Here is an 11,551-nt window from a genome sequence, read left to right as displayed (position 1 = left end):
TCCCATTAGTTGATGGTGCAAGGACAAGGAGACACAGATAGATGGTTTTGGGAAAGAGATGCAGGGAAATGTGAGGAAGCACTTTTTGTTTTACCTGCGACAACTCCCTGCCCACAAGTGTGGTGGAAGCAGAGAAAATCAATGATTTCAAAAGGAAATTGGAGAAACACTTGAAGGAAACAAACTTGCTGCAGGGCGACGTCCATCAAGCAGGAGAATGAATCTGATTGGATGATGAGAATATTTTATCAACTTCAATTCTGTCAAGGGTTTGACAGTTTTTTTCCTTTGCAAAATACTGCAACATAAAAATAAACAGCAATTTAAGATTGCGAAGGCTGGGAATCAAATCTGGGTCAACAACTTGGAAAACAGCGATGCTCACCACTATACCACCATCGCTTACTGCACTGTGTGCTTTGGTTTAATTCACAGAACACTTTACAATCATTTTAACTTGCACCTGAGCAACACGTTTATGTTAATAAAAACACAATACTGTGAATGCTGGAAATCTGAAATAAAAACAGAAAGTGCTGCTCATATTCTGATCAAAGAACACTCACCTGAAACGTTAACTCTGCTTCTCTCTCCACAGATGCTGCCAGACCTGCTGAGTATTTCCAGCATTTCTTGTTTTTATTTCAGATTTCCAGCATCTGCAGTATTTTGCTTTTATTTTAGAGTTTAGTAGTGAACTGATCCTTTTTGCTTACTGGGCAGAACTATGCAGTGGAGTGACGCAGAAAACTGTACGAAGAACAATGTTTTTAACGGTCCCACAATTTCGAAGTTTGAGGAGGACAAAATAAATAGCAATGTATGCAAATAGTAAAGAGCTGTAAGTTTCACGTAGATGTTACCTGAACAGAGGTGAGACAAAGAATACCCAACCCGTCTCACCTTTAGATTCCTGACCAAGATAGACCAACAAGGTACAAACTCAAGTTATGTGACCAAGTCAGAGAGTTTATTAGGCTTACCTAAGATGCACAAAGTTAATACTTAACAATGGTAATAGATATTCAGTAACACCCAACACCCGTTCTTGTTTCTGTGCTTGCTGCGGCACGGACTTCTCTCCTTCTTCTTCCTTTGCTGTGTTTTCTTGACTGTGTTCTACCTTCTCCTTCCAAGAGGTAACGATCTTCTGTTGACCCCTCTCATTGCAGAAACTGACAGATACAGAGTAACATCAACCTTCACGTACCAGGAACTGACAGGGACAGAGTAAAATCAACATTCACATACCAGAAACTGACAGGTACAGAGTAAAATCAACATTCACATACCAGGAACTGACAGGTACAGATTAAAATCAACATTCACAAACCAGAAACTGACAGGTACAGAGTAAAATCAACATTCACATACCAGAAACTGACAGGTACAGAGTAAAATCAACATTCACATACCAGGAACTGACAGGTACAGAGTAAAATCAACATTAACATACCAGGAACTGACAGATACAGGGTAAAATCAACATTCACATACCAGGAACTGACAGGTACAGAGTAAAATCAACATTCACATACCAGGAACTGACAGGTACAGAGTAAAATCAACATTCACATACCAGGAACTGACAGGTGCAGAATAAAATCAACATTCACATACCAGGAACTGACAGGTACAGAGTAAAATCAACATTCACATACCAGGAACTGACAGGGACAGAGTAAAATCAACATTCACATACCAGGAACTGACAGGGACAGAGTAAAATCAACATTCACATACCAGGAACTGACAGGGACAGAGTAAAATCAACATTCACATACCAGGAACTGAAAGGTATAGAGTAAAATCAACATTCACATACCAGGAACTGACAGGTACAGAGTAAAAGCAACATTCACATACCAGGAACTGACAGGTACAGAGTAAAATCAACATTCACATACCAGGAACTGACAGGTACAGAGTAAAATCAACATTCACATCCCAGGAACTGACAGATACAGAGTAAAATCAACATTCACATACCAGGAACTGACAGGTACAGAGTAAAATTAACATTCACATAACAGGAACTGACAGGGACAGAGTAAAATCAACATTCACATACCAGGAACTGACAGGTACAGAGTAAAATCAACATTCACATACCAGGAACTGACAGGTACAGAGTAAAATTAACATTCACATACCAGGAACTGACAGGGACAGAGTAAAATCAACATTCACATGCCAGGAACTGACAGGTACAGAGTAAAATCAACATTCACAGACCAGGAACTGACAGGTACAGAGTAAAATCAACATTCACATACCAGGAACTGACAGGTACAGAGTAAAATCAACATTCACAGACCAGGAACTGACAGGTACAGAGTAAAATCAACATTCACATACCAGGAACTGACAGGTACAGAGTAAAATCAACATTCACATACCAGGAACTGACAGGTACAGAGTAAAATCAACATTCACATGCCAGGAACTGACAGGTACAGAGTAAAATCAACATTCACATACCAGGAACTGACAGGTACAGAGTAAAATCTACATTCACATACCAGGAACTGACAGGTACAGAGTAAAATCAACATTCACATACCAGGAACTGACAGGTACAGAGTAAAATCAACATTCACATACCAGGAACTGAAAGGTACAGAGAAAAATCAAAATTCACATACCAGGAACTGAAAGGTACAGAGAAAAATCAACATTCACATACCAGGAACTGACAGGTACAGAGTAAAATCAACATTCACATACCAGGAACTGACAGGTACAGAGAAAAATCAACATTCACATACCAGGAACAGACAGATACAGAGTAAAATCAAAATTCACATACCAGGAACTGACAGGTGCAGAGTAAAATCAACATTCACATACCAGGAACTGACAGGTACAATACAGATCGTTGGCCGGTATTTATTTGAAGGCAGGGAATTAAAAAGTGACGCAATGATCGATCCGATCCATGAACGTTCTTGTAGGAGATCTCGAAATTACCTCCAGCTGAAATGTGAGCAGTTGGTATTCAAATAACTGCAGTAAATCGACTCTTTCACAGAGTCTGTCAGTGGATCTTAAAAGAGCCGATCTGCTTGGTGCTTTATTTTTGTACATTGTGGAGATCTGCAAGGAGCTGTTGTGCTTGGTCACTGCAATGTCCAATCGTAGGTCAAATATTTGAATGAATATTTTATAGTAAGCGATGGTGGTATAGTGGTGAGCATAGCTGCTTTCCAAGCAGTTGACCTGGGTTTGATTCCTGAACATCACAACCTTAAATTGCAGGTTTAATTTATGTTGCAGTATTTTACAAACGAAAAAAATGTCAAAGCTTTGACAGAATTGAAATTGATAAAATATTCTTATCATCCAATCAGATTCATTCTCCCGCTTGATTGGCGTCACCCTGGAGCAAGTTTGTTTCCTTCAAGTGTTTCTCCAATTTCCTATTGAAATCATTGATTGACTCTGCTTCCACCACACTTGTGGACAGACATTGCAGTTGCAATGTAGCAGGTAAAGCAAAAATTGCTTCCTCAAATTTCCCGGCATCTCTTTCCCAAAACCATCAATCTGTGTCTCCTAGTCCTTGTACCATCAACTAATGGGAACGGGTTATCCTTGTCTAACTTACCTACACCTGCATCAGATCTCCCCTCAATCCACATTGCTGCAAGGAGAACAACCACTTCCTTAGATAACACAATCCAGAGCCATCTATCCAAGCTTTTCAATAACAAAAGAATAGTTGTGTTGTAAGTAGTCTCGATAGGAGCATAACTTCAAGAGACTTTGATAGATTAACTGATTGTCTCTGCCCAACGCACCAGATTTTCTGTATCACCTGAACACTGCTCACAGCTGTGTAAAGTTTAGAGTATTTTCATGGCTTACATTTATGCAAGAACTGCAATGTTAAGGTTGGATTGTGAAGCATGACGGTCATCTTCACTGAACTATGTTAAAATGTCATGTTGAGAGATGTGTCAGTGTGGAAGATGCACGTAGCCATAGGAAAAAAAAAGGCAAGTCATGTAGCTGGAGGAGAATCCACAATGTGGGCGCGATGGACCGTGACATATTTTACTTTTGTGACAAATAAGGACAGCTAAAATAATAGGATTAATGATATGCTTTGTACATCAATATATTGAAGTCTGTTTGATCTGTTGCTTGCTTTATTATGAAATGTGTTTTCAAGGCTATACTTTGTTTAAACCTTTTTGTGAGAACAATGGGAGAGTCACCAGCACTCCTTGCATGGAGAGAGATGATATAAAGGCAGAATTAAAGAAAAAAATGTCTGGGATCAGCAAGAATGTAACCTTTAGGATCCTTTCTAAAATAGAAAGGGTCGGGAAACATCTGTACTGTGTGTAGATTCAACCATTAACTAACCAGTGTCAAACAGTGATGTCAACCTGGACCAATTAGGACACTTGGAACAATTCAAAACTAATATGGTAACATCCTTGCACCACAAGAAGGATAAAAGAAAGGGTGTTACAGGACATCGTCAGCACACTTAGAGAGGGGTCAACAGAAGATCGTTGGTACTTAAAAGGAGAAGATAGAATATAGTCCAAAAAACACAGCAAGGGATGAAGAAGGAGAGAAGTCCATGCGGCAGCAAGCACAGAAACAAGAACGGGTGTTGTGTGTTACTGAATATCTATTACCATTGTTAAGTATTAACTTTGTACATCTTGGTTAAGCCTAATAAACTCTCTGACTTGGTCACATAACTTGAGTTTGTACCTTGTCGGTCTATCTTGGTCAGGAATCTAAAGGTGAGACGGGTTGGGTATTCTCTGTCTCACCTCTGTTCAGGTAACATCTACCTGAAACTTACAGCTCTTTACTATATGCATACATTGCTGTGTATTTTGTCCTCCTTAAACTTCGAAATTGTGGGCCCGTTAAATACATTGTTCTTCGTACAGTTTTCTGTGTCACTCCACTGCATAGTTCTGCCCAGTAAGAAAAAGGATCAGTTCGCTACTAAACTCTAAAATAAAAGCAAAATACTGCAGATGCTGGAAATCTGAAATAAAAACAAGAAATGCTGGAAATACTCAGCAGGTCTGGCAGCATCTGTGGAGAGAGAAGCAGAGTTAACGTTTCAGGTGAGTGACCATTGATCAGAATATTTGCAGCACTTTCTGATTTTATTTCAGATTTCCAGCATTCACAGTTTTGTGTTTCTGTTAACACAATCGTATTGCTCAGGTACAAGTTGAAACCATTGTACAGCATTCTATTAATCAAAACGCTGGAGCAGCACAGTACAGTAAGCGATGGTGGTGTAGTGGTGAGCATAGCTGCCTTCCAAGCAGTTGACCTGGGTTTGATTCCCGGCCATAGCAACCTTAAAATGCAGGTTTACTTTATGTTGCAGTATTTTACAAACGAAAAAAACGTCAAAGCTTTGACAGAATTGAAATTGATAAAATATTCTTCTCATCCAATCAGATTCATTCTCCCGCTTGATTGGCGTCACCCTGGAGCAAGTTTGTTTCCTTCAAGTGTTTCTCCAATTTCCTATTGAAATCATTGATTGTCTCTGCTTCCACCACACTTGTGGACAGACATTGCAGTTGCAATGTAGCAGGTAAAGCAAAAAGTGCTTCCTCACATTTCCCGGCATCTCTTTCCCAAAACCATCAATCTGTGTCTCCTAGTCCTTGTACCATCAACTAATGGGAACGGGTTATCCTTGTCTAACTTACCTACACCTGCATCAGATCTCCCCTCAATCCACATTGCTGGAAGGAGAACAACCACCTACTTAGATAACACAATCCAGAGCCATCTATCCAAGCTTTTCAATAGCATAAGAATAGTTGTGTTGTAAGGAGTATAGATAGGAGCATAACTTCAAGAGACTTTGATAGATTAACTGATTGTCTCTGCCCAACGCACCAGATTTTCTGTATCACCTGAACACTGCTCACAGCTGTGTAAAGTTTAGAGTATTTTCATGGCTTACATTTATGCAAGAACTGCAATGTTAATGTTGGATTGTAAAGCATGACGGTCATCTTCTCTGAACTATGTTAAAATGTCATGTTGAGAGATGTGTCAGTGTGGAAGATGCACGTAGCCATAGGAAAAAAAAAGGCAAGTCATGTAGCTGGAGGAGAATCCACAATGTGGGCGCGATGGACCGTGACATATTTTACGTTTGTGACAAATAAGGACAGCTAAAATAATAGGATTAATGATATGCTTTGTACATCAATATATTGAAGTCTGTTTGATCTGTTGCTTGCTTTATTATGAAATGTGTTTTCAAGGCTATACTTTGTTTAAACATTTTTGTGAGAACGATGGGAGTCTCACCAGCACTCCTTGCATGGAGAGAGATGAGATAAAGGCAGAATTAAAGAAAAAAATGTCTGGGATCACAAGCATGTAACCTTCAGGATCCTTGCTAAAATAGAAAGAGTTGGGAAACATCTGTAATGTGTGTAGATTCAACCATTAACTAACTAGTGTCAAACAATGATGTCAACCTGGACCAATTAGGACACTTGGAACAATTCAAAACTAATATGGTAACATCCTTGCACCACAAGAAGGATAAAAGAAAGGGTGTTACAGGACATCGTCAGCACACTTAGAGAGGGGTCAACAGAAGATCGTTGGTACTTAAAAGGAGAAGATAGAATATAGTCCAAAAAACACAGCAAGGGATGAAGAAGGAGAGAAGTCCGTGCGGCAGCAAGCACAGAAACAAGAACGGGTGTTGTGTGTTACTGAATATCTATTACCATTGTTAAGTATTAACTTTGTACATCTTAGTTAAGCCTAATAAACTCTCTGACTTGGTCACATAACTTGAGTTTGTACCTTGTAGGTCTATCTTGGTCAGGAATCTAAAGGTGAGACGGGTTGGGTATTCTCTGTCTCACCTCTGTTCTGGTAATATCTAGCTGAAACTTACAGCTCTTTACTATATGCATACATTGCTGTGTATTTAGTCCTCCTTAAACTTCGAAATTGTGTGCCCGTTAAAAACATTGTTCTTCGTACAGTTTTCTGCGTCACTCCACTGCATAGTTCTGCCCAGTAAGCAAAAAGGATCAGTTCGCTACTGAACTCTAAAATAAAAGCAAAATACTGCAGATGCTGGAAATCTGAAATAAAAACAAGAAATGCTGGAAATACTCAGCAGGTCTGGCAGCATCTGTGGAGAGAGAAGCAGAGTTAACGTTTCAGGTGAGTGACCATTGATGAGAATATTTGCAGCACTTTCTGATTTTATTTCAGATTTCCAGCATTCACAGTATTGTGTTTCTGTTAACATAATCGCATTGCTCAGGTACAAGTTGAAACCATTGTACAGCATTCTATTAATCAAAACGCTGGACCAGCACAGTGCAATAAGCGGTGGTGGTATAGTGGTGAGAATAACTGCCTTCCAAGCAATTGATCTGGGTTCGATTTCTGACCATCGCAACCTTAAATTGCAGGTTTACTTTATGTTGCAGTATTTTAAAAACGAAAAAAATGTCAAAGCTTTGACAGAATTGAAATTGATAAAATATTCTTATCATCCAATCAGATTCATTCTCCCGCTTGATTGGCGTCACCCTGGAGCAAGTTTGTTTCCTTCAAGTGTTTCTCCAATTTCCTATTGAAATCATTGATTGTCTCTGCTTCCACCACACTTGTGGACAGACATTGCAGTTGCAATGTCGCAGGGAAAGCAAAAAGTGCTTCCTCACATTTCGCTGCATCTATTTCCCAAAACCATCAATCTGTGTCTCCTAGTCCTTGTACCATCAACTAATGGGAACGGGTTATCCTTGTCTAACTTACCTACACCTGCATCAGATCTCCCCTCAATCCACATTGCTGGAAGGAGAACAACCACCTACTTAGATAACACAATCCAGAGCCATCTATCCAAGCTTTTCAATAGCATAAGAATAGTTGTGTTGTAAGTAGTATAGATAGGAGCATAACTTCAAGAGACTTTGATAGATTAACTTATTGTCTCTGCCCAACGCACCAGATTTTCTGTATCACCTGAACACTGCTCACAGCTGTATAAAGGTTAGAGTATTTTCATGGCTTACATTTATGCAAGAACTGCAATGTTAAGGTTGGATTGTGAAGCATGACGGTCATCTTCTCTGAACTATGTTAAAATGCCATGTTGAGAGATGTGTCATTGTGGAAGATGCACGTAGCCATAGGAAAAAAAAAGGCAAGTCATGTAGCTGGAGGAGAATCCAGAAAGTGGGCGCGATGGACCGTGACATATTTTACGTTTGTGACAAATAAGGACAGCTAAAATAATAGGATTAATGATATGCTTTGTACATCAATATATTGAAGTCTGTTTGATCTGTTGCTTGCTTTATTATGAAATGTGTTTTCTAGGCTATACTTTGTTTAAACCTTTTTGTGAGAACAATGGGAGAGTCACCAGCACTCCTTGCATGGAGAGAGATGAGATAAAGGCAGAATTAAAGAAAAAAATGTCTGGGATCAGCAAGAATGTCACCTTTAGGATCCTTGCCAAAATAGAAAGAGTCGGGAAACATCTGTACTTTGTGTAGATTCAACCATTAACTAACTAGTGTCAAACAATGATGTCAACCTGGACAAATTTGGACACTTGGAACAATTCAAAACTAATATGGTAACATCCTTGCACCACAAGAAGGATAAAAGAAAGGGTGTTACAGGACATCGTCAGCACACTTAGAGAGGGGTCAACAGAAGATCGTTGGTACTTAAAAGGAGAAGATAGAATATAGTCAAAAAAACACAGCAAGGGATGAAGAAGGAGAGAAGTCCGTGCGGCAGCAAGCACAGAAACAAGAACGGGTGTTGTGTGTTACTGAATATCTATTACCATTGTTAAGTATTAACTTTGTACATCTTGGTTAAGCCGAATAAACTCACTGACATGGTCACATAACTTGAGTTTGTACCTTGTCCGTCTATCTTGGTCAGGAATCTAAAGGTGAGACGGGTTGGGCATTCTCTGTCTCACCTCTGTTCAGGTAATATCTAGCTGAAACTTACAGTTCTTTACTATATGCATACATTGCTGTGTATTTTGTCCTCCTTAAACTTCGAAATTGTGGGCCCATTAAAAACATTGTTCTTCGTACAGTTTTCTGCGTCACTCCACTGCATAGTTCTGCCCAGTAAGCAAAAAGGATAAGTTCGCTACTAAACTCTAAAATAAAAGCAAAATTCTGCAGATGCTGGAAATCTGAAATAATAATAAGAAATGCTGGAAATACTCAGCAGGTCTGGCAGCATCTGTGGAGAGAGAAGCAGAGTTAACGTTTCAGGTGAGTGACCATTGATCAGAATATTTGCAGCACTTTCTGATTTTATTTCAGATTTCCAGCATTAACAGTATTGTGTTTCTGTTAACATAATCGTGTTGCTCAGGTGCAAGTTGAAACCATTGTACAGTATTCTATTAATCAAAACGCTGGACCAGCGCAGTACAGTAAGTGATGGTGGTATAGTGGTGAGCATAGCTGCCTTCCAAGCAGTTGACCTGGGTTCGATTCCAGACTATCGCAGCCTGAAGTTGCAGCTTCCCTTTATGTTGCAGTATTTTACAAATGAAAAAAATGTCAAAGCTTTGACAGAATTGAAATTGATAAAATATTCTTATCATCCAATCAGATTCATTCTCCCACTTGATTGGCGTCACCCTGGAGCAAGTTTGTTTCCTTCAAGTGTTTCTCCAATTTCCTATTGAAATCATTGATTGTCTCTGCTTCCACCACACTTGTGGACAGACATTGCAGTTGCAATGTAGCAGGTAAAGCAAAAAGTGCTTCCTCACATTTCCCGGCATCTCTTTCCCAAAACCATCAATCTGTGTCTCCTAGTCCTTGTACCATCAACTAATGGGAACGGGTTATCCTTGTCTAACTTACCTACACCTGCATCAGATCTCCCCTCAATCCACATTGCTGGAAGGAGAACAACCACCTACTCAAATAACACAATCCAGAGCCATCTATCCAAGCTTTTCAATAGCATAAGAATAGTTGTGTTGTAAGTAGTATAGATAGGAGCATAACTTCAAGAGACTTTGATAGATTAACTGATTGTCTCTGCCCAACGCACCAGATTTTCTGTATCACCTGAACACTGCTCACAGCTGTATAACGTTTAGAGTATTTTCATGGCTTACATTTATGCAAGAACTGCAATGTTAAGGTTGGATTGTGAAGCATGACGGTCGTCTTCTCTGAACTATGTTAAAATGTCATGTTGAGAGATGTGTCAGTGTGGAAGATGCACGTAGCCATAGGAAAAAAAAAGGCAATTCATGTAGCTGGAGGAGAATCCACAAAGTGGGCGTGATGGACCGTGACATATTTTACGTTTGTGACAAATAAGGACAGCTAAAATAATAGGATTAATGATATGCTTTGTACATCAATATATTGAAGTCTGTTTGATCTGTTGCTTGCTTTATTATGAAACGTGTTTTCTAGGCTATACTTTGTTTAAACCTTTTTGTGAGAACAATGGGAGAGTCACCAGCACTCCTTGCATGGAGAGAGATGAGATAAAGGCAGAATTAAAGAAAAAAATGTCTGGGATCAGCAAGAATGTAACCTTTAGGATCCTTGCTAAAATAGAAAGAATCGGGAAACATCTGTACTGTGTGTAGATTCAACCATTAACTAACTAGTGTCAAACAATGATGTCAACCTGGACCAATTAGGACACTTGGAACAATTCAAAACTAATATGGTAACATCCTTGCACCACAAGAAGGATAAAAGAAAGGGTGTTACAGGACATCGTCAGCACACTTAGAGAGGGGTCAACAGAAGATCGTTGGTACTTAAAAGGAGAAGATAGAATATAGTCAAAAAAACACAGCAAGGGATGAAGAAGGAGAGAAGTCCGTGCGGCAGCAAGCACAGAAACAAGAACGGGTGTTGTGTGTTACTGAATATCTATTACCATTGTTAAGTATTAACTTTGTACATCTTGGTTAAGCCAAATAAACTCTCTGACATGGTCACATAACTTGAGTTTGTACCTTGTCGGTCTATCTTGGTCAGGAATCTAAAGGTGAGACGGGTTGGGTATTCTCTGTCTCACCTCTGTTCAGGTAACATCTACCTGAAACTTACAGCTCTTTACTATATGCATACATTGCTGTGTATTTTGTCCTCCTTAAACTTCGAAATTGTGGGCCCGTTAAAAACATTGTTCTTCGTACAGTTTTCTGTGTCACTCCACTGCATAGTTCTGCCCAGTAAGCAAAAAGGATCAGTTCGCTACTAAACTCTAAAATAAAAGCAAAATACTGCAGATGCTGGAAATCTGAAATAATAAGAAATGCTGGTAATACTCAGCAGGTCTGGCAGCATCTGTGGAGAGAGAAGCAGAGTTAACGTTTCAGGTGAGTGACCATTGATCAGAATATTTGCAGCACTTTCTGATTTTAATTCAGATTTCCAGCATTCACAGTATTGTGTTTCTGTTAACATAATCGTGTTGCTCAGGTGCAAGTTGAAACCATTGTACAGCATTCTATTAATCAAAACGCTGGACCAGCACAGTACAGTAA

At 39.4% G+C, this 11,551-nt stretch overlaps 1 non-coding gene across 1 annotated transcript; it reads left to right on the top strand.

The window, feature by feature from the left end:
* Positions 1 to 5,267: 5,267 nt before the first annotated feature.
* On the top strand, positions 5,268 to 5,339 carry trnag-ucc (transfer RNA glycine (anticodon UCC)). The gene has a single exon. It is a non-coding gene; the product is annotated as a tRNA-Gly (tRNA).
* Positions 5,340 to 11,551: the final 6,212 nt, after the last annotated feature.

The sequence above is a fragment of the Heterodontus francisci genome, unplaced genomic scaffold (genome assembly GCF_036365525.1).
Source record: "Heterodontus francisci isolate sHetFra1 unplaced genomic scaffold, sHetFra1.hap1 HAP1_SCAFFOLD_1058, whole genome shotgun sequence".
Lineage (NCBI taxonomy): Eukaryota > Metazoa > Chordata > Chondrichthyes > Heterodontiformes > Heterodontidae > Heterodontus > Heterodontus francisci.
Note: the sequence above shows the minus strand (reverse complement) of the source record. Positions and strands in the feature narration are given on the sequence as shown.